At 45.7% G+C, this 23,698-nt stretch overlaps 1 pseudogene; it reads left to right on the top strand.

The window, feature by feature from the left end:
* The first annotated feature begins 18,092 nt into the window (after positions 1–18,092).
* LOC106966458 (mRNA turnover protein 4 homolog) lies at positions 18,093–19,580 on the top strand (annotated as a pseudogene).
* Positions 19,581–23,698: the final 4,118 nt, after the last annotated feature.

Here is a 23,698-nt window from a genome sequence, read left to right as displayed (position 1 = left end):
AATAATAAAGCAGCAGAAAAAGAAATTAAGAGGCGCCTGGGTGGCTCAGTTGGTTAAGCATCCAACTCTTGGTTTCGGCTCAGCTCATGATCTCACACGCTTCATGGATTTTAGCCCCACATCTGGCTCTGCACTAACAATGCAGAGCCTGCCTGGGATTCTGTCTCCCTCTCTCTGCCCCTCCCCTGTATGCGCTCTCTCTCTCTCTCTCTCTCTCTCTCTCTCGCCCTTCCTCTCAAAACAAAAACAAAAAAAGGAAGAAAGAAGGAAAGAAAGAAAGAGAAATCAAGACATCAATCCCATTTGCAATTGCACCAAAAACAATTAGATACCTAGGAATAAACCTAAGTAAAGAGGTAAAAGATCTGTACTCTGAAAACTATAGAAAACTTATGAAGGAAATTGAAGATACAAAGAAATGGAAAAACATTCCATGGTCATGAATTAGAAGAATACACATTGTTAAAATGTCTACGCTACCCAAAGCAATCTACACATTTAATGCAGTCCCCATCAAAATACCATCAGCATTTTTCGCAGAGCTAGAACAAACAATCCTAAAATGTGTATGGAACCACAAAAGACCCCGAATAGCCAAAGCAATCCTGAAAAATAAAAACAAAATTGGAGGCACCACGAGTCCGGATTGCAAGCTATATTATAAAGCTTCAGTCATCGGGGCGCCTGGGTGGCTCAGTCGGTTGAGCGGCCGACTTCGGCTCAGGTCACGATCTCGCGGTCCATGAGTTCGAGCCCCGCGTCGGGCTCTGGGCTGACAGCTCAGAGCCTGGAGCCTGCTTCCGATTCTGTGTCTCCCTCTCTCTCTGCCCCTCCCCCGTTCATGCTCTGTCTCTCTCTATCTCAAAAATAAATAAAAAAAAAAAGTTAATAAAAAAAATTTTTTTAATAAAAAAAAAAATAAAGTTTCAGTCATCAAGACAGTATGGTGCTAGCACAGAAATAGACGCATAAGTCAATGGAACAGAGTAGAAAACCCAGAAAGGGACCCACAACTATATGGTCAACTAATCTTCGAGAAAGCAGCAAAGACTATCCAATGGAAAAAAGTCTCATCAACAAATGGTGCTGGGAAAACTGGACAGCAACATGCAAATGGACCACTCTTTTACCCCGTGGACAAAAATAAATTCAAAATGGAGGAAAGACCTAACTGTGAGACAGGAAACCATCAAAATGCTAGAGGAGAACATAAGCAGCAACCTCTTTGATCTCTGCCAGAGCAGCTTCTTACTAGGCAGGTCACCAGAGGCAAGGGAAACAAAAGCAACAATGAACTTTTAGGACTTCATCAAGATAAAAAAAAAAAACTTCAGTACAGCAGTACAGCGAAGGAAACAATCAACAAAACTAAAAGGCAGTGAGTGGGAGAAGATATTTGCAAAGGACATATCTGCTAAAGGGTTAGTATCCAAAATCCATGAAGAATGTATTACTCACCACCCAAAAAACAAATAATTCAGTTAAAAAATGGGCAGAAGACATGAACAGTCACTTTTCCAAAGAAGACATCCAGATGGCCAACAGACACATGAAAAAATGCTCATCACTCATCATCAGGGAAAGACAAATCAAACTCAAGATGAGATACCACCTCACACCTGTCAGAATGTTAAAACTAACAACACAAGAAACAATGGGTGTTGGCGAGGATGTGCAGAAAGGGGAACCCTCTTGCACTGTTGGTGGGAATGCAAACTGGTGCAGTTGCTCTGGAAAACAGTGTGGAGGTTCCTCAAAGAGTGAAAAATAGAACTGCCCTATGACCCAGCCATTACATTACTAGGTATTTATCCAAAGGATACAAAAATACAGATTTGAAGGGGTACATGCACCCTGATGTTTATAGCAGCATTATCAACAATAAGTAAACTATGGAGAAAGCCCCAATGTCCATCACCTGATGAATGGATAAAGAAGATGTGGTGTAGGGGTGCCTCAGTCAGTTAAGTGTCTGACTTCAGCTCAGGTCATGATCTCATGGTCTGTGAGTTCAAGCCCCACATCGGGCTCCATGCTGACAGCGTGCTTGAGATTCTCTCTCTCTCCCTCTCTCTCTGCTCACTCTCTCTCTCAAAATAAATAAATAAACTATAAAAAAATTTTAAGAAAAAGTTGTGGCGTATATATGTACATATGTGTGTGTGTGTGTGTGTGTGTGTGTGTGTGAATATTACTCAGCCAGTGAAAAGAATAAAAGCTCGCCATTTGCAACAATGTGGGTGGAGATTATGCTAGGTCAGATAAGTCAGTCAGAAAGAGACAAATACCATATGATTTCATTCATATGTGGAATTTAAGAAACAAAACAGATGAATATATGGGAGGGGGGAAAAGAGAGAGAGGGAAACAAACCATAAGAGACTCTTAAAGGTAGAGAACAAACTGAGGATTGATGGAGGGAAGTGGGGAGGGGGGATGGGCTAAATAGGCGATGGGTATTAACGAGAGCACTTGTTATGATGGGCACTGGGTGTGACATATAGGGAAGTGCTAAATCACTGAATTCTCCTGAAACCAATATTGCACTGTATGCTAACTAACTAGAATTTAAATTAAAATTTGAAAAGAAAAAAAATTAATTATAAAAAACAAATAAAAAATAAAACTGCCAGTTAGGGGCACCTGGGTGGCTCAGTGGATTGTCGTAGACTCTGGGTCTAAAGTTCTCTCTTGTCTAGTAAAACAGCAGGATGCAGAATTGAAAGCAAGAAATGGCTAATGTCCGGGAAAAGACAAGAGCCCTGAATAAGGGTCCTTGCCCCGTTTTTATTAGGATCAGAAGGCTTACAAACACGGTGATGGACGTGCACAAAGGGACAATGAATCTGTGAACATTAACTTGGGGGCCTGAGGGAAAGGGAGTCTTGAGGATACTTGTGGTTGGGGGTTTGGGTTAATACAAAACAAAATCCGGGCGCCGGGCAGGCGGGAGGAAGGTTGTTTACAGTGGACAGGAGGCGGCACCTCTGTTTTTCTTACCCTCGGGGATGAGACAGCAGCAATAACCTCAGGGTTGACAAGGCACCTTTTCTTTTGTTAACCATCTCTGCTCTGGGCTGCTTTGCCTGCAGCGCAGTGGTCCATAGTCCACTGGCCCTATCCTCTTGTGAAAGCACCTTTTCAGCTATAGTACTAAATTGGGGTGACTTCACCCTGATTATCTAATCCTGTTTATTTCACATACCTATGTATTGGGCACCTTTGCGCCATTCTTATTTTAGGCCTTTGTCTCTCCCTATTTTGGGGGCTTTCACCCCCTCTCTATTTGGGGGTGCCTTTGCACCTCCCTATTCTCAAGGTGTCTTTGCACCCCCTATTCTTGGGGTGCCAATCTGATTTACTCAAACTCGGGTGTGAGCATTTTATGACTTTGTATTTCTTTAGGCCTTGTTAACCCATTGGTGTAAGCCCAGGGGGGTTCCTAAGCTTATCGCTCATAGTCGATTAAGCGTCCAACTCTTGATCTCAGCTCAGGTCTTGATTTCAGGGTTGTGCGTTCAAGCCCCACATTGGATTCTGCACTAGACACCATGCCTGCTTTAAAAGACAATGAATTAGTCAATTAATTAATTAATAAAACTGCCAGTTATTTTACCAGCAAACGATGGGTTGATTTGGGAATAGCAGAGAATCGCGATCAGGCACAAGGAAGATGTGGCAAAACCATAGGCAAGTCTGGAAAACAAGACCACTCTTTTATAGAGGACAGCAGGGAGGTGGGAAGGGCCGTTATAAACAAAAAGCCCATTGGAGTAAACTGGGAGCTGGAAGGAATAGTGGCTTTTCATTGGCTGAGCTGAGGCTGTCTCTCATTGGTGGCACTGTTGCTGGTGGGAGGAGAGAACCTTCCTCCTCCTGCTGTGATAATGAGTAATATCAACTCGCAAGGTACCTCCCTTTCTGCTGGGTCTGCAATGAGATTAGTGCTGGGCATGAGAGCTTCCCCTGCCTGCCTCCTGATTCTGTTCGAAATGAGGTTTCCTTGTATGGATTTTCACATCTGTTACAGCAATCATGGGAAACTCATACCCACGGGGAAATGACCTCGCTCGGGAAGCAGCCTGGCTCGTGTTCCAATTCTGACTTTGCCGTTACTAGCTGAGTGACCTCGGCAAGATGCTTAACATCTAGCCGCTCTAGCTTTCTACTCTGTAACATGGAAGGTGATGAAAAGGATGCCCATCTCGGAGATAATTACGTATTCAATGTGGGAAGTGCATCAAATAACATCTGATGTATAATCGTTCTTGTAAGGGGTTTTCTTACCGAAATAAAAACGAACAACTTTGAATTTATCAGCTAAGTGGTGAGAATCTATATTCACGAGATCATTGAAAAGCATCTTTTTTGGTCAGATTTTATGTCCTGTAATATGTTTCATGGCCTGAGCTTTTAGTAGAACATAACGATGACAATGCACGTTAATGATAATAATACAGATGAACAGAAGCGAGGGGAAGCAAAAATAAGATAAAAACAGGGAAGGGGGACAAACCATAAGAGACTCTTAAATACAGAGAACCGAGGGTTGCTGGAGGGGTGTTGGGTGGGGGGCTGGGCTAAACGGGTGAGGGGCATTAAGGAGGGCACTTGTTGGGATGAGCACGGGGTATTAGATGTAGGGAATGAATCACTAGATTCTACTCCTGAAATCATTATTGCACTATATGTTAACTAACTTGGATGTAAATTTCAAAACAAAATTAATAAACTTTAAAAATGATAAGAATAATAATATAATCATTACTAACGTATGTCAAGGGCTCACGTTTGTCAGGCGTTGCTCTAAGTCCTTCCAACCCCCCACCCCCTGTGTACTGTGGCCCCGTTGTACTCCCCTATATTCAGATGAAGCGGCTAAGACACAGGTTCCAGGGCTCACCCCACATCACGTGTTTTGTTGGAATTCACAGCAGGGACGGACGGGACACCGGACAATTGGGCACAAACTCAAGGCTTTAAGAAAGCAGGCGGCTGTTTAGAGAGAAAGAGGGATGATTTCAAGATCAGGGATTCTACTGACTCCAGCAGGATGGGGGGTTCCCAAGGTACAGAATTCTGATTCAAGTACAAATGATTCAAGAAAGGAATACAATGAGAAAGAAAGAAAAAAACAAAACCACATCGCGTTATAAGCCGGATTGTGTCTACCCAAAAGTTCCCGTGTTGAGGCCCTGACCTCCGGTGTCTCAGAATGTGACTGTGTTTGGAGATGGACCCGTTAAAGAGGTGACTAAGTTAAACGAGGTCATCAGGGTGGGGCCCCCATACAACGCGCCTGGTGTCCTTAGGAGAAGAGGAGATCAGGACGCAGAGAGAGAGACAACACGGATGTGCGCAAAGAAAGGGCCGCATGAAGACATAGCGAGAAGACGGTCATCTGCTAGCCAAGGAGAGAAGCCTCAGGAGAGACCGACTCTGTCAACACCTTTGTCTCTGACTTCCAACCTCCAGAACTGTGAGAAAGAAATGTCCGCTGTCGGACGGAGCCACCCAGGCTGTGGGCCTCAGCTGTGGCAGCTGAGGCAAACTGAGGCAGACGGTAGGAGAAAATAACTGGTGGCCCCGGGGCGGCCACACCACTTCTTATAGTTCAAAGACGTCATCGGGAAAACTCAGCCGGCTCAGATTTCTGAAGGTCTTGCACAAGCCTGGAAAGGAAGGTCATGTATTAAGCACCTGCTGTATACATAGCACCGAACCGAGAAACGTGAGATGCCAAGAAGAGTTGCTCAGAGAGCCCTCCAGGGCAAAGACAGCACGTCTGGACTCGGACACTGCCTCACAGGCTAACAGAACTTGCAACGTGCGACCGATCTCTTGGTCAACAAGATTGGGGAAATTATAATGAGTGAGAAGTTGCCGACACCGTGGACGCAAAGAGTTACCACATTTTCAGAAAGGGCGTGGCGGGGGGTGGGGAAAGAAAGATTTGGGAAACGATAAACCATTAAGATTAAGTCTGATTCACCAGGAAAAAAAAGTTAATATCAAGGATGAATTATTGAATGGACGGTTTCGAATCCTGTCAATGTAGCCTCGTTTCTTTCCACGGACTAGGTGACTTATACGGTGAATTAGTGAGATCTTTCAGTTTCCCCTTCACAGGGTTTCTCACAACACTAGTGTTCCTTAAAATGGTAACCAAAACAAGGGGAGTGATCATTGAGGAATTGGGGAAGCACTGGGTTAAACAAAATGAGCTTGAAAACATATTATTATTGCGGGATTCCTCAGGGCATATAGTAAACTGACTCATGCAGGGCATTTTCCCAGAAGGCGAATATGGCACAGATCATTTTTAAACATTTCATAAGATCCTTATTTGGAAGAAGACCCATAAATACAGGTGCCAGTCAAGGAACAGAGATTGGAAATTGCTAGAATTGACAATGCATATCTGGATTTTGGCAGGCCGTGTAACGACATGTTAGTGAGAACCAGGTGGAAAATAGGAGGAAAGATAGCCGAGGCAGTAATTAATTAGAAGGAATTGTGGCCAACAAAGCAAATAGTTAATGACTTCACACAGCATAAAGAATCCACAGATAGAATAACGTTCTGGAAGCCATTCCTTTCAAATGTGCAGATAAGACAAAGCTGAGGTGAGCAATGAGCATGTCAAATGAGATATTCAACAAGACTTTGACAATCAATGGTTGACTAAAACCAACAAGATACCCTTACCAGGGGTTATTCATTGAATTGAGGTTTCTTTCTTTTTTCTTTTTCTTTTTCTTTTTCTTTTTCTTTCTTTCTTTCTTTCTTTCTTTCTTTCTTTCTTTCTTTCTAATGTTTATTTTTGAGAGAGAGAGAGACAGAGCGTGAGCAGGGTAGGGGCGGAGAGAGAGGAAGGCACAGAATCCAAAGCAAGCTCCAGGCTCTGAGCTGTCAGCACAGAGCCCTGCGCAGGGCTCGAACTCACGAACCGAGAGATCATGACTTGAGCAAAAATCAAGAGCGAGATGTTTAACCGAGTCACCCAGATGCCCCTGAATTGAAGTTTCTCATGACTGAGTGCCGCAAAGAAAGCAAGAATTGAAAATGAGCTAGGGAATGTATTTGACCTCAAACTCATCCAGTGGTAACCGTGTGTGATGTGTCTCCTAGAAAGCGAGGTAACCTGTTCTTGCATTCTCCGAATCCCAGTGTGCGGGCGCCGAGGACCACCTGCTGAGCCCTCCACAGCGTTGACATTGGCCCATCCTGTTTTCTAGAGAAACACCAGCCAGTGCACCTGGGTTAAGGACATGAGGGAGTTCTTTTTCGCTATCAGTTTCAAATTATTTCAAAATAAAAACTTGAAAAAAAAAAAAGAGGAAACGCTAAGTACACAGGGCCTTTGTCAGATCGTATATGGAAAATTTTATTTTGGTCCTGGTACCACAGTGAAAACCTGCCACACACTGTGAAAAGGGTGGCAGTTGGGGCGCCTGGGTGGCTCAGTTGGCTACGTGTCTGACTTTGCCTCAGGTCACGATCTTGCAGTTCATGAGTTCCAGCCCGACGTCAGGCTCTGTGCTGACAGCTCCGAGCCTGGAGCCTGCTTCCGATTCTGTGTCTCCCTCTCTCTCTGCCTCTCCCCTGCCCCTGCTCTGTCTCTCTCTGTCTCTCAAAAATGAATAAGCGTTCAAAAAAAAAAAAAAAAAAGGAAAGGGTGGCAGAATAGGTATGTTTTTAAAAGAAGCAGAGGTGTGATGGGGGCTGACCTGTCCTCGGCTGTCTTGTGAAGGATTAATGAGAAGGCAGAACAGTGCAGCTGGGCTTGAGGAGGCAGACTTCAGCTCCTGGAAGGAAGACCATCCATCCATCCATCCATCTCTTTGGCCTTAGAGGCAACAAGCAGCCTCAGAAGGTGACGGTCTCCTTCCAGCATGAAGGTGATCAGTCAGGGCTGAACTGGGTTGCAGTTTGAGCTGGATGCAATGACGTCTAAGGAGCCTTAGATATGACACCCTACCTCGCTGGGTGTCCATAAAGCCATTTTCAATGCTCAGAGGAGGCAGAATTTCAGATGGCCCATCCCAAGACTCACGGTCACTGGTTGTGTGCTCACAGACGAGCTCACTTTATCCCATAGTTTTGTCCTAATCGAGAATGAATCCTAGAGGGCTAGTCTCCAAAATATATACATAATTTATACAACTCAACACCAATAAAACGAAGAATCTGATTAAAAATGGGCAGAGGACCTGCCCAGGCGTTTTTCCAAAGAAGACAGACAACTGGCCAGCAGACACATGAAGAGATGCTCAACATCACTCGTCGTCAGGGAGGCGCAAATCAAAACCACAATGAGATACCACCTCGTGCCTGTCAGGATGGCTAATATCAAAAAGACAAGAAATAACAAGTGTGGGTGAGGACGTGGAGAAAAAGACAGCCTCATGCACTGTTGGTGGAAATGCAAACTGGTATAGCCACTGTGGGAACAGTATGGAGGTTTCTCAAAAGATAAAAAATAGAATCACCATATGATTCAGTAATTCCAGTAATTCCACTACTGGGTTTTTACCCAAAGAAAATGAAAACACTGAACCGATCCTGGGTGGCTCAGTCAGTTGAGCATCCGACTCTTGGTTTTGGCTCAGGGTTGGGATCTCAGGGTTGTGAAATCGAGCCCCGAGTCAGGATCCACATGGAGCCTGCTTGAGATTCTCTCTCTCTCCCTTTGCCCTTCACTTCAGCTCATGTCCTCTCTCTCTCTCTGTAAAATTTGTTTTAAATATGAAAATACTAATTTAAAAAGATATACGCACTTCTATGTTTATTGTAGTATTGTTTACAATAACCAAGTTATGGGAGCGACCTAAGTGTCCATCAATAGATGAACGGATAAAGAAAATGAGGTACATATATATACAACGGAATATTACTCAGCTATAAAAAAGAATGAGATCTTGCCATTTGGGACAACACGGATGAACCTGGAGGGTATGCCCTTAAGTGAAGTAATTCAGACAGAGAAAGACAAATAGGATACGATTTCATTTATATGTGGAATCCAAAAAGCAACATACATGAACAAACAAAAACCAGAAACAAAATCATAAATACAGAGAATGGACTGATGATGGCCAGAGGGGAGGGGATTGGGCGAATGGCCAAAATAGGTGAAGGGGGTTAAGAGGTACAGGCTTCCAGTTATAAAATATGTAAGTCATGGGGTTGAAAAGTACAGCGCTGAGAATCAGTCAATAACATTGTAATGACATTGTAAGGTGACAGATGGTAACTACACTTATCATGGTGAGCGCAGAGTAGAGAATTGTGGATCGCTTGAAACTAATGTAACATTGCATGTCGATTACACTTCAATTAAAAAATCATGATGGGTGGGAGAGAGAATGAATCCTAGAGTTAGAATACAATAAATTGCCCATGGCTCTAGATTCCAGAGGACCTCAGAGCCATAATGAGAAATGATTTGTAGCTAGCGAAGATGAATATATAAAACTTATGGGCAATTGTAGTGGGTTGAATAAAGCCCCTCCAAAATTCACGTCCACCCAAAATCTCAGAATGTGGCCTTATTTGAAAATAGCGTCTTGGCAGATGTAATTAATTAATTTAAGATGAGGTCATATTAGATTAGGGTATACTCTAGTACATTGCCTGATGTCCGAAAATGAATTTTTGTCATTTTAAACCACTCAGTTTGCTGTAATTTTTTTCTTTCTTTCTTTCTTTCTTTCTTTTCTTTCTTTCTTCTTTTTTTTTTTTTTTAGTGTTTATTTATTTATTTTAAGAGAGAGAAGGAGAGAAAGAGAGAGAGAATCCCAAGCAGGCTCCGTGCAGTAAGCACAGAGTCAGACGGGGGGCTCGATGCGACAAACTGTGAGATCATAACCTGAGCTGAGATTAAGAGTCGGACACTCAACCGACTGAGCCACCCAAGCACCCCGGTTTGCTGTGATTTCTTAAGGCGGCCACAGGAAACTAACCTTGCGGTGAAAGGCTGACCAGGTATAGCATCTTCTTAGTGTTTACAATGGGATGGGGTGAGAGCAGGTCCCGATTCATCGTATGGGAACCTGATACCCCCCTTCAGCCACAGACTTCCACGAGTTGTCTCAAATCCTGAGCTCTCTAATTCAGACAATGCTCAAGCCAAGCCACTTCCTTGAAAAGTGAAAATAAGTGAATTAATTAATTAACTCAATAAAAGGTCTGTCTCAAGCGATGGAGACTTCACGTGATTTTCTCCCTGAGTCAAGTTCGCATCTGTCTCCTGGCTGCTTCCCTGCTCCCGCCCGGTCCGAACAGACCCCCAACAATGCCTTTGTTTCCGGGCCCATCGGAACTCTTCACAGAGCACCCACTACCAGTGGGCCAGCACTTTATGAGTCCAGACTCACTGCCCTTGGCTTGTGACTACAAATGTACCCAAAAGACTACACAATGAGAGTAAAGCCTCTGGGCAGGAGAAATCATGATAGGGACAGACCCTAGATTGGATCCAATAATTCTGCACAAACAGGAAACACAGGGTAGCTGAGGCTCCCCCTCCTTTGGGGGCCCGCATTGCACCCGTGCCTGGGGGGCGCGAGATAACAGCCAATCCCTAGTCGGCAATCTCTACGCGCAGGCCCAGTTGTAAGCATGTTCGCATTTTTTACTCAATTCCCACAGCAACCCTATGAACCAGTTATTATTTGCCTCACTTTTCAAAGGCTGAAACTGAAACGGAGAGAAACTGAGTAACTTACCTGAGATCACGCAGGGAAGAAGCGACGGCAGGGATCTGAACCTAGGTGGTCTGGCTCCAGCGTCTGTGCTTGTACCCATCCGTGACAGGAGGGCTGAGAAGGCCACCTGTGATCCCCATCTCCTGGTATTCACCCCTCTGAGGAATCCCTTCCTCTTGAGTATGGATGGTTCCTATCACTCGATAGAATGTGGCAAAGTCGAAGGGACACCACTTCTGTATTCTAGTTACAGATGATGGTAGTTTCCATTTTGCTAGAAGAATCTCTCTATTGCCTTCTTGGCCCACACACATTGAAGAAGCAAGCAGCCACGGTAGAAAGGCCCCCATGGCAAGGAACTGGCGTTGCCTCCAGCAAAGACTTGAGGTCCTCAGTCCAACAACCCTAAAGAAACTGAGTTCGGGGCACCTGGGTGGCTCAGTTGGTTGAGCATCCACCTTCAGCTCAGGTCACGATCTCACAGTTCGTGGGTTCGAGCCCCGTGAGCTGAAAGGTCAGAGCCTGGAGCTTGCTTCTATTCTCTGTCTCCCCCCCCCCCCCTCTCTGCCCCTCCCCCATTCATAGTTTCCCTCTCTCTCTCTCTCAAAATAAATAAAAACATTAAAAAAAAAGTTTTTTTAGAGAAACTGAGTTCTTCCAACAACGATGTGGGCTTCAAAATGGGTTCTGCCCCAGTGGACACTAGCCCTGGCTGATACCTTGGGAGACCTTGAACAGAGAAGCCAGCTAAGCTGTGCCCGAATTCTGATCTACAGAAACTATGAGATGAGTGTTGTTTTAAGCTATTGAGCGTGGGGTTATTTGTTATGCAGCAACAGATAACTGATACAGCCCCCTGAGATGGAATCCCAACTTAGCCATAAACCCGCTGACCATGCACCGTCCCACGCCTCGGGTTTCTCATCAATTCAGTGAGAGAGGGGCTACTTTCATTCATTCACTCAACAACTATTTGCTGAGCAACTACTTGGTGCCAGGTGAGGTTCTAAATGCCAGGAATACAACAGAAGATGACTGTGGCAGTGTCCCTGCCTTCATGCGACTTACATTTCAGTGAAGGGAGAAAGATGTGATGGTTAATTTTACGTGTCAACGTGACCGGGACAGGGGGTGCTCAGTTATCTGGCTAAACATCATTCTGGGTTTAGCCAAACCCCACCCCACAGTGTTTGGGGATGAGATTAACATCTGATTCTGTAGACTGAGGAAAGCAGATCATCTAATCTGCTGGAGGCCTAAATAGAACAAAAGAGAGAATTTATTGTGAGCGGCAACATTGGTCTTCCTCTGCACGTGAACTGAAACCTACACCATCAGCTTGCCTGGGGCTCCAGCTTGCCAAGAGCGGACCGCGGGACTCCTCCGCCTCCACGATTTAATGTGAGATAATTCCTGCAATTAATCTGCTTGGTGCTGCTGTTCTAGAGAACTCCGACTAACACCGTGGACAATGAGCGTACGTAAATACGTCACGTGACAGATTGCAATAAGTGCCATGGGGACAAAAGCAATTATGAAATGTCTCTTATGTCGGTTGTATCACACACACTCATGTAACTAGACATCGTCTTCTATCAGGCTCTCCTTTCAAAGACGAGACATCCAAGCAGCATTATTTTTCAAAGAATTATAAGACTAAGGACACACACACACAAATCAAGGCAAAACCGGTTAGAGCCAATAACCTGGGCAGGTCCTCCTGTAAGGGACAAAAGCCAGCCATAAAAAAGATAAAGAGCCTATTCTACTTGAACGGAATCCCCTGGATGGCGGACCCAAGTCTTCTGTCCCTGGTTCTGTGCCTTCAACTCCAATTCTGTATTGGTCACCCTCACTGGGTCAGCAAAGGTCACTCGGATGCCCCAAGTCAACTAGCATGGGGAGCTTATTGGGTCCAGGCCCGGAGGAGAAAGGGAGGAACCATCACCCCACAGAGAGTTGGGGTCAGTGGCAGGATATATGGCTTCTTGTTGAGAGACACAGCCAACTCACCGAGACTCCTTCAGGAAAGGAGCCCACTTCACTGTTCTGCCACCCCCAAATCTTGAGCTGATGGCTTCCACTGACAAAATCCAAAGACAGGGGCAAAGGACTCTGTTGATGCATTTTATACAAGTCTCCCAGAGCACAGAGCAGGGCAGATGAGGTGAGAGGGGTTCTGGGGGAGGGGGGGGCAGATGGAAAGCCTCCAGCACCCCAGGGAAGCCATATGAAAAAGGATAAGAATAAGAGCAAAGATAATGAAGAAGCAAATTTAGATCCATGACAATTGGCATTTTTTTGCAAAAAGGCTTTTTAGGGTTTATACTTAACATTTTATAATCGTATTCACATTTTTCAGATTTTTGAGATGTGTAAAGCATTTGGAAGAATAATCAATGTATTGGCTTGTAATTCGCATCGAGTTTTCATTTGGAAGAGTTTAATTCATTACGTTTTTATCTCTATTAAAATGTTTGCGGAGCTCTAATCTGTAAAATCATTTTTTGATATAATAGTTATCTAAGCAGAATGTGACTATTTAGACAACCATTAACTGTCTAAAAACAAATAACAGGGGCACTTGGGTGGCTCATTCGGTTAAGCATCCAACTCTTGGTTTGGGCTCAGATCATGATCTCCCAGTTCGTTCAGGTCATGGTCTCCCGGTTCGTGGGTTCGAGCCCCGCGTCAGTCTCTGCGCTGACAGCTTGGAGCCTTTGGGGAATTCTTTCTCTCTCTGCCCCTCTCCTACTCATGCTTTCTCTCTCTCTCTCTCTCTCTCCCCCTCTCTCTCCCACCCCCCAAAATAAATAAATAAATTTAAAACATTTTTTTAAATTTAAAAACAAATAATAGTTTAGTGTAGGTTCCTCGTAGTGTACGAAAGCCCTTTGGACATTAAACTATTAAAATGGGGTAAGTCCAGGGTCACTGTGAGCCGGGAGAGACATAAGCACCGGGTGTGATCACACCTCTTCTTCCCCAAGGTCACCTGCTGATCCTGTCCTGGGTTGGCCCCAGAGTCTAGTTCTAGAGTCCAGAGTTTCTTAACTTGAGGGACCTTTTATGTGGCATTGGGTAGAACTGGAGCTTGCGAGGGTTTCAAAGGCAATGAAAAGACAAATAACCCAATTTGAAAATGGGCAAAGGGTCCATATAGACGTTCCTCCAAAGAAGATGAACCAATGGCCAAGGTGCACACGAGAAGTTGCTCAGTGGCCATCAGGGAAAGGAAAGGCACACCACAGTGAGATTCCACTGGATACCCTCCAAGATGCTATAAGGAAAGAGACACCCAATAAGTGTCTGAAGAGATGGGGAGACATCAGAACCCTCATTTCTTGCTGGTGGGGGTGTGAAACGGGGCGGCCACCTCAGAAAACGGTCTGGCCGGTCTTTCAAAGATCGCGCAGAATCGCTATGTGACCGGGTGATTTCACTCTTAGGTATGTGGCCAAAGGGAGAGGAAAACCTATGTCCATACAAGAGCTTGCATGTGTAGTAGCCAGAAAGTAGAGAAAACCCAAATATTCATCAACAGAGGAATGGATAAGTAAAATGTGGTATATGCATACAATGGAATGTTGTTTGGCAATACGGGGAGTGAAGGATTAATACATACAACGGCAGAGATGCGGCTTGAAAACACATGCCCTTCTCATTGCCTGCAGGCCCTACACACTACTGGCCTGGCCTTCTTGTCTCTGCATTCATATGCTCTGTCCTCGTGGCCGTGCCTGGAATGTGCGAGCATGGCTATGTCCCAGAGCCTCTGCGCCCGGCCTTCTCTGTGCCCAGAACACGCTCTGCTTATACAGCCTACTCATTTCATTGCCTTTCTGCTGCAATGTCTCCTCTGGGGAGAGACCTTCCTTCTCACCGTCTCTCATCCTGCTTTTTCTTTTTTTTTTCATCGCACATATCACTACTTACATGCTATTAGGCCATTTCGGTTCAACAAATATGTCTTTGCACATTTGTCTGGGTCCACGCGAGGCTCTAGGTTCCACGAAAGCAGAAACTTTGTGCGTCTTGTTCACTGCTGGATCCCTAGCCCTTAGAAGGGTGCTTCTTAGCACTTAATAGGTGTTCAAGATCTACTTGTTGAATACATGAATGAATGAATGAATGCCCGGGGTCATCCAGTAAATCAGTGGCAACTTCACATCCAGAGATAAAGTCTTCTGTGGTCCTTTTCCCAGTGGCTTCTACTTTTCCCAGTATTACTTCTAGGATTTCCCATCTGCAGAGTCTTGGACAACACACGTACCTGATTTGGAATCAGCACACATACAACCCCTCCTAAATTGTTCGATTTGTGACTCGATGATATCTGTACCCACAGCTAGGACTTTTACAGCATCTGTTTCTTCCCTGTGTGGAAATGTTAGCACTTTCCCATCAATTCTCTTTCATTCGCTCTAAAATGCAGCATTCGTGGCTGAGATTCTACCTGCCTCCTTCTTTTCTCTCTCCTGCCCATGCCCCTTTGCTTCTGCCTTCATCACAGGAGTCTACCTTGTATTAGGGTTTTGGTTTTGGTTTTGGTTTTAAGATATAAGGCAGCTGAAAGTCAGCCTGTGGCAGGAAAGGGTCCCAAGCGAGCCTGGAACATGTGCGAATTCTCCCGGGAGCCACCCCTGCCAGCTGCCCACCCCCCGCCCCCCTCTACCCCGCACCTGCAGAATGGACCTCAGGGGATGGAAGAAGAAAGTGGAGCAAAGGGGTCCTTTGCCCTCAAAGGTGTAGACAGTCCAACTTATTCGTTCTCAGACCTTCAGACCACACCGGGGAGCTGCCCTGCTCAGAGATCTTCAGTTGTCTGGAGAAAGGGCAGGGCAGGGCGGGGGGGGGGGGGCGCGGGGACAGGACGCCTAGGTGGCTCAGTAGGTTGAGCGGCTGACTTCAGCTCAGGTCATGATCTCACGGTTTGTGAGTTCAAGTCCCAGATCGGGCTCTGTGCTGACATGACAGCCCAGAGTCTGGAGCCTGGATTCGGATTCTGTGTCTCCTCTCTCTCTCTCTCTCTGTCCCTCCCATGCTCACGTTCTGTCTCCCTCTCCCTCTCTCAAAAATAAACATTAAATGAAAAAGAGAGAGAGAGAGAGAGAGAGAGAGGAGAGAGGGAAGGATCCCTTCCAAGAGCAAAAGGCAAAATCCTTCATCCATTCCGGCAAGCGTGGCCAGCTGGATCCCCCTGGCGCTTTGGATCCTCACTGAGGAGTCACCTCCGCGGGAGGTCATCAGTTCGCCAAGAACTGCCAAGAACTACCAGAGTCGGTCCACCGAGAGACAGTCCCGAGAAATTCCCGGAGAATCCAGGGAGAGCTCCGGCTGCCAAAGGCTCTCCATGTGCGGTCCACCAAATGCTGGGGGTGGGGGAGGCCACTCATGTGGGATCTCCCAATCGGATGGGAGCCACCAAATGTGGGGTGACCCAACGGGGTGGAAGCCCGCGGGCAGGCGGTGCAAGAATTCACCCAAGGTAGAACAAAGCAGACAGAAATCTATTGATACACTGCAAGGAAGTGGCGGGCGAGACAGCAAAGCAGAGACGGCCATAAGAGACTGCTCTCATTCCATGAGTCAGCCTTCCCTCCTTGGCTGTGAGGTTAGAGATGCTGGAAGAAACATCTGAGAAACTCACCCCCAGGCGCTCTGGGAGAGGGAGGTTGAGTGCCCGCCACGGAGGAACAAAACTTCACATTATATTGGAATCTGATGTGCCACGGGCAATATTCTCTCTCTCTCTTTTTTAAGGGGGATGAAATTCACATAACATAAAATGAACCATTGAAACGTGTACAATTCAGTGGCATTTAGTACCTTCACAATGTTATGCGACCACCACCCATTTCGAGTACCACCATTTTCGTCACCCCCCCCCCAAAACCCACACATTAAGTAATCGCTCCTGTACACCCCCATCCCGTCCCTGGAGACCACCTATCTACTTTCTGTCTCTATGCATTTACTTATGCACGTAATGTGTGACCTCTTACGTCTGGCTTCCATCCACTCATCCACCAATGGACATTTGGGCAGCTGTAGGCAATGTTCTTTTGAACAGGCTTGCAAGATAAATCTAAGACTAGAATCCAGTGCTTTCTGACTAGCAAAAGGACCCTAAGCTAATAGTGGATCGAAAGACACACTGGTGCGGTCGTGGCATGGGCTGCCTAGATCCGGAAGCGGGAGAAATACCACAAGTGTGTTCATTTTACGATGCGTTGGGCAAATTCAGCTTCCAAGAACAAGCATCCCTTATCGTGTATTTGTCATTAGATAAATTACATTTCTCCACCAAGTCCTGTTTTTCTCCTCCTCTTTCGCCTTCCCCCCTCCCCCTCCTACCTCCTTCTTCTCCTTTTCCTTTCCTCCTCCTCCTCCCCCTCCTCCTCCTCCCCCTTCCCCTTCCCCTTCTCCTTCTATGAGTGAACCTAAGCAAAAGATTTGTAACAGAGGCCACATGGACCATGGCCCATGTGACATAAGCTATAAGGAACGTGCCCCACCCATCTAACAATGTTTCACGTAAAATCGGCTCTAAACTTCTTTTTCGAACCTTGCTCTTCAACACAGCAACTGAATGCCGCAATGTCTCTTCTTACATAAAACTGCAGGATATTTCATGATTAATGGCAGGCGACTTCTGCTTTGCCTCTTCCAACTCAGGCCGTGCTTTTCGCTTTCCCTCGCCCTTTGTCCCCCAGCCCCCTGCCTTCCAAGCTGCCTTGCTCCTGCTTTCCTTCTCCTCTCTGACCTGCCCAGAGCCTCGACCCTCCAGGTCCCCACCATGTGATTAGGCTTTTCGGGTGGCCCTCTTGACTATCGACTGCTGGCCACTCAGCTGACATGGTTCCCTTTTTCTCTCTCAGTCCTTGCCTGGCATCAGCGTCCCCAGAACTTCCCAGAAACTCCTCAGGGGACCTCCGTCTTTATTCTGGAAATACAACGCAAATGCATCAGGATTAAGGAAGAGATCAGAGCTTTGGCTTCAAAGCCTGTCACTTTACGTGTGTAAAAAGTGCCCTGAAAAGAATGGAAACGAATCTCCACCGTATGCGCAAAACATTCGGATGCGCTAATTAAATGTTACATCTGAAAAGAATGAGACTGCTCCTTGGTGTTTAAAATTAGATGTTGTAAATTTAATTAAACAAAAATTAAATTAAATTATTAAATTAAATTAAATGAGGGGGCACCTTCTTGGCTCCGTTGGTGGAGCACACAACTCTTGATCTTGGGGGTTGTAGGTTCGAGCCCCACACTGGCTGTAGAGAGTCCTTAAAAACAAAATCTTTTTAATTTTTTTTAAAAATTAAGTTAAATGAAGTTAAATGACGTAGACCACCAGCCGCTGCCTCTGCCTGCGGTGCGATGCCCAGATCCAAGCACGACAAGAAAGTTTCCTTCACCAAAACTGCCAAGAAAGGCTTAGAACTGAACTAGAACCTGACAGGAGAGCTTTGGCAATGTATGGACATGTACGAGTACCGTTTCAGCGTCTCCATGGCTGGTCTCCAGGATATCCAGCAGAAGGATATCCAGAATGCCGGGCAGCATAGCCAGACGTTCTTTGGCAAAAAACACAAGTGATGATGGCTGCCTTGGTATGAAGGCCATCTGACCAGTACAAAGACACCCTGCGTCAGGTCAGCCAGAGGTTCAGGGGTGACATCTGTCCTTTTCACCTACCGCAGGACGAGGTGAAAGTGGTTCAGGAGACACAGGGAAATGGACTTCGCCAGAGCTGGAAGCAAAGCAACTTTCACCGTGACCCTGGACCCCGGGTGGAGGGGTGGGGGCCCTGAAGCAAGCCCCTCCCCCCCCATGGAGCCACAGAAGAGGCAACTGGGCCTGTCCAAGGTGTGCAAGGAGGGCGACGTGCTGACCCCAGAGCAGGCCCGCGTGCTGAAGCTTTTTGAGTGTGAGATGGCTGAATTCAAGGTAACCATCAAATACATGTAGGATGTACAGTCCAGGAGGTTCCAGTGGCTGGGAGATGACTTGGCTGAGAGCGCGTCCCAGCTGGCAGGAGAATCAGAAGAATCAGAGGGGGTAAGACTATGGCTGACAGGTGCTTGAGGCCAGGACGCAGGGAACCACTGCCCCGCTGGGGGAGCAGCTGTCTAACTGTTTATTTTGCTGTGAATGCAGACAAAGGAGGGCGAGGGACAGATTGTTATTCTACAAGAAATAAAAGTGCAGGGTGGCTCCCTTTGGACAGCAAAGAGGACTTTTCTTAGAATAAAGGCCTTGGCTTTGGGCTTTTGTTTGGATTCCCAAGATTCCCCTCTGTGTACTTGGAGCCAGCTTCCAGCACTGGGCTCCTGCGTGGTGGCCGGGGACGTGACGGTCATCACTTCTCTACCTGGGCCCTCCACGCTGCCACCCTACTGGAAAAGAGGGTTTGTGTTTGCCCAGAAATACAGGAACCCTGGCTGCCCCCTCTACCCCTTGCTTTCTCTCCCTCCTCTCCACACTCCTTACCATCCCCCCCCCCCTTCTTCCCTCCCAAGCCAGGGCCAAGAGTCTTTTTTTTTTTTTTTTTTTAATGTTTACTTATGTATTTTGAAAGAGAGAGAAATGTGAGCAGAGGAGGGCCGGAGGGAGAGGGAGACAGAATCCCAAGCAGACACCATGCTCAGTGCAGAGCCTGTCACCGGGCTGTATCCCACAGCCATGGGCTCATGACCTGAGCCAAAATCAAGAGTCGGATGCTGGGACACCTGGGTGGCTCAGTCGGTTAGGCATCCGACTTTGGCTCAGGTCAGGATCTCATGGTTCGTGAGTTCAAGCCCCATGTTGGGCTCTGTGCTGACGGCTTGGAGCCTGGAGCCTGCTTCGGATTCTGTGTCTCCCTATCTCTCTGCCCCTCCCTTGCTCACACTCTGTCTCTCTCTCTCAAAAATAAATAAATATTTAATAAATTAAAAAAAAAAAAAAAAGAGTTGGATGCTTAACCAACCAAACTACCCAGGCATCCCCATGGCTAAGAGTCTTACAGAAGACAGGAAGCTTTTACAGAGACAAGAGTAAAGCCACTGCTGCAACTCTGAGTGGATATAAAAACTGTTCCACAAGAAAAAATGAACATGAAAACTCAAAACTAAATGAATTAGGTTATTATTTCACTAGGTTCAAAGAGCAGCCAATGTAGAATATGCTAGCCCAAAGATGACCCTATAGGTAGAAAACTCTAAATATCCTATCATCACTAATAAATTACCTTGACAATCTACTAGCTTCAATATAATTATATGGAAAACTACATAGATCGTATTAGAACCCCTTGAAGAGAACAGACTGTAAAATATAATCGTCTAAGCTAGGGGAAGAAGAACATCAACGCCCTACAGCAACTGTTCCGGAAGTGTGTTCCCCGGACAAGAACACTCCCCCGGAAACTTACGAGAAGCACAGACTCTCTGGTCCCACCCAGATCTGCTGGATCAGGGACTCTTGGGGTGAGGCCCAGTAGTTTAATGTGTGTTTTAGTAAGCCCTCAGGTAATCTTGCTGCACACCAAACTTTGAGAGTCGCTGCCTGAAAATATACCTACTTTGCTAATCGAGTATAAAATGTGCAGGTTTTTGTGTTACTGCGGCTTTCTGGCTTTTCAGGAGTAGAAAAGTACCTTGTTATAGTAGAGATAAACAGATATGAAACCCCATCAGCAGCAGAAGGGATTCTTTGTGACAGCGGGAACCTACATTTCGACTAGTCTTGAAGATCTGTGTTTGTTGTGGTTTAACAGTCTAAGAGACAACTCTGCAGGTTCTGGGTGTCCGAATTCTTCCTGCCACAGGCCAGATCGAACACATTCTAAGAAGCACACGAGTGGGAATTTGTTCCTCTTGATCAACGTCTCCTCATGAACTTTTAGAGAGAGGAGAGCAGGGCTTTTGGTGCAAAGAGGTATGGGAAGGGTGTCAGCCTTCGGCCCATATTCCCATTGACCTTACTTGGATAACCGCCCCACCCCCTCACAACCAAGAAGATCCTGAGATGACCGTTGAGATCACGTAGTTTTTCTGGGGGGTGCAGGACAGCACCAGAATGGGAGGGGAAGTGATACCCGGAAGGGAAAACTGCCAATAAGGCAGCTCTCAAGGTGGGTGAGTAAATCTTCATCCCGCGGCGAAGCTTAAGGAACCGGCGTAGAGCACGTTCCTCAGAAATGGACTGGCCAAGGGGCGAGGGAACTGGGGTATTTATACCCCCACACGTCATTCCTGAGAACTTCTGGCGCACGTCCAACAGAGGTCCAGGTACTTGCCACCAGAAAATGCTGCCTGACGTACACAGACAAGTAAAGGGGATCCCAGGTGTCATGGATTGATCTCCCATAGCATTAGTACCTGCAAGGTCAAACGACAAAGTCGGGTCCAGGTCTAAAACTGGAAAATGGAGAGTCACTGCTTGAGACGGAGTTTTATTTTGTTTCATTCCTGAAGCAGCAAATAAGCTTTTCGAGTGATCGAAATCAGATAAGAAACAGATGGGTACACATGTCTCACCACTGCTTCCTCTGTGCCTCCAGCTCACAATTTTGTGGTCTCAGCAGTTGTACTGAGAAGAGCCTACTATGGGGGTTGATGACCTTTTATTGCCTCAGACACACAATTCATCCTGCTAAATAAGCCATCAGTTACGGTGCACAAGCATCAGGTTTGTGGGTCTTTTGAAAAGGAAAAAATAGCCTTTGGCCTTTAAAAAAATTTTTTTTAATGTTTATTTATTTTTGAGAGAAAGAGACAGAACGTGAGTGGGAGAGGGGCAGAGAAAGAGGGAGACACAGTAGGCTCCAGGCTCTGAGCTGTCAGTACAGGGCCCGATGCAGGACTCGAATTCCCAAGTGGTGAGATCATGACCTATGCTGAAGTCGGATGCTTAACCGACTGAGCCACCCAGGCTCCCAGCCTTTGGTCTTTTTAAATATAAACGGACACCTAAAAACCACCAGACAATGAGAAAAACTAGCAGCATAAGGGAGAAAGACAAAAAAAATAAGCAAACAGAATAAATTGACTCTTGAAGAATTAGAAAGCTGGAAAGAAGAGAATGTCACAAAAACACAAATTCTAAAAGACTTGACATGGTAGAGTATCCATAAAACAAAGACAGGATGTTATTTTTTTAAAAAAAGAACAATAAGAATAAGGAAATACTTTTGAAAATTAAACACATAATTGCAGAAATAAAATTTTCATTAGAGGCCAAGGAAATCAGAATCAAGAGCGAAAATACAAAGAGCTAAAAACTAGAGAGAACAGATTAAGAGACATCAAGGGGGAATCAGGGAAGTACAACGTTCTACTACGAAGGAAAAAAGCAGAAAAAATGGAAAGGAGAAAGTATCTAAAAAATAGTACCGTCTGGGACACCTGGATGGCTTAGTCGGTTAAGCATCTGGCTCTGGCCATGATCTCATAGTTCGGGGGTTCGAGCCCCACTCCGGCTCTCTGCTGACAGTGTGAAGCCTGCTTAGGATTCTCTCTCTCTGCTCCTCCCCCACTCCACGCTCCGTCTCTCTCTCAAAATAAATAAACTTAAAAAAAAATAGTACAACAACGGGGCTTCTGTTTCTGGCTAGCGTGGAATAACGCAGGCCAGATTCACTCTCCTGACTTAAATTATCAATACGCAAAAAGACAAAATATATTTTAGATAGATAATTGTTAGATAATAATAGGCAGCTCAAGACAGCACTGCTGAGGAAGGAAAAACAAACAAGATAAGCTCTGTAATTGCCCAAGCTGACTTCCTGGAGATAATTTCCAGCCCTCGGCACAGGAGGGAGGAACCCAGAGTCTTGTGAATTGAGAATACGGAGCCCAAGCAAGCTGAGACAGTTGGATCTGACAGGGCAGAGTGCCAGAGAGGACAATGCCGCGCACAGAGAAAGCTCTGGAGGTCTGCAAAGGGTCCCCCGAGGTATCTGGTCACATGAAGCGATCAGAGCATGTATTGTGAGGAAACTGGAAGCGAGGGAAAGAACCACCCCCCAAAAAACAAAGATGACCAACCCAACAGGCTCTTACAGGATGGGAATAGTTCACCGGCCAGAGTGGAAAGCCTCATAATTCATGGGGCATTGGGAAGAGTACTCAGGAGACTATGAGTGGGGCAAATTTAGCCCCACATTAAACACTTCCTTGGGGGCACCTGGGTGGTTCAGTTGGTTAAGCCTCCAACTTCGGCTCAGGTCATGATCTTGCGGTCCGTGAGTTCAGGCCCCGCATCGGGCTCTGTGCTGACAGCTCAGAGCCTGGAGCCTGCTTCAAATTCTGTGTCTTCCTCTCTCTTTGCCTCTCTCTGACTCATGTGTGCACACACGCGCACACCCTCTCTCTCTCAAAAATAAATAAACATTAAAAAAAATTGTTTTTAAATAACACTTCTCTGGTACCACCTAACAAAAGCAAGCCTCAAGAGGACAAAACTATTTCCAAGTAACTTAACTACATCCCAGAATGAAACTGAAGCATATTTATAGGGATACAGAAATTTCCAATACCCAATAATGTAATATTTACAGTGTCTGTCATCCAATCAAAAATTGCCAGGCATGCAAAGAGGCAGGCAAATACAACACAGAATGAGAAGGAAAAGAAGTCAATAGAAACAATAAATAGAATTAGCAACTCAGAATATTAAAACAGTTACTGAAATCATATTTCATATGTTCAAGAAGGTAGAGGAAAGCATTAGCATGTTAAAGAGAGACATGAAAATTTATTTTTAAACTTATTTATTAAATAATACGTTTATTTTTAACTTATTTATTAAATAATAAGTTTATTTTTTAACTTATTTATTAAACATAATTTATTTTGGGGGTACCTGGGTGGCTCAGTTGGTTGAGTGTCCGACTTCAGCTCAGGTCATGATCTCGCAGTTCATGAGTTCGAGCCCCGCGTCAGGCTCTGTGCTGACAGCTTGCTCAGAGCCTGGAGCCTGCTTCGGATTCTGTGTCTCCC

The sequence above is a fragment of the Acinonyx jubatus genome, chromosome C2 (assembly GCF_027475565.1).
Source record: "Acinonyx jubatus isolate Ajub_Pintada_27869175 chromosome C2, VMU_Ajub_asm_v1.0, whole genome shotgun sequence".
NCBI lineage: Eukaryota > Metazoa > Chordata > Mammalia > Carnivora > Felidae > Acinonyx > Acinonyx jubatus.
This window is presented reverse-complemented; position numbering and strand designations above follow the sequence as displayed.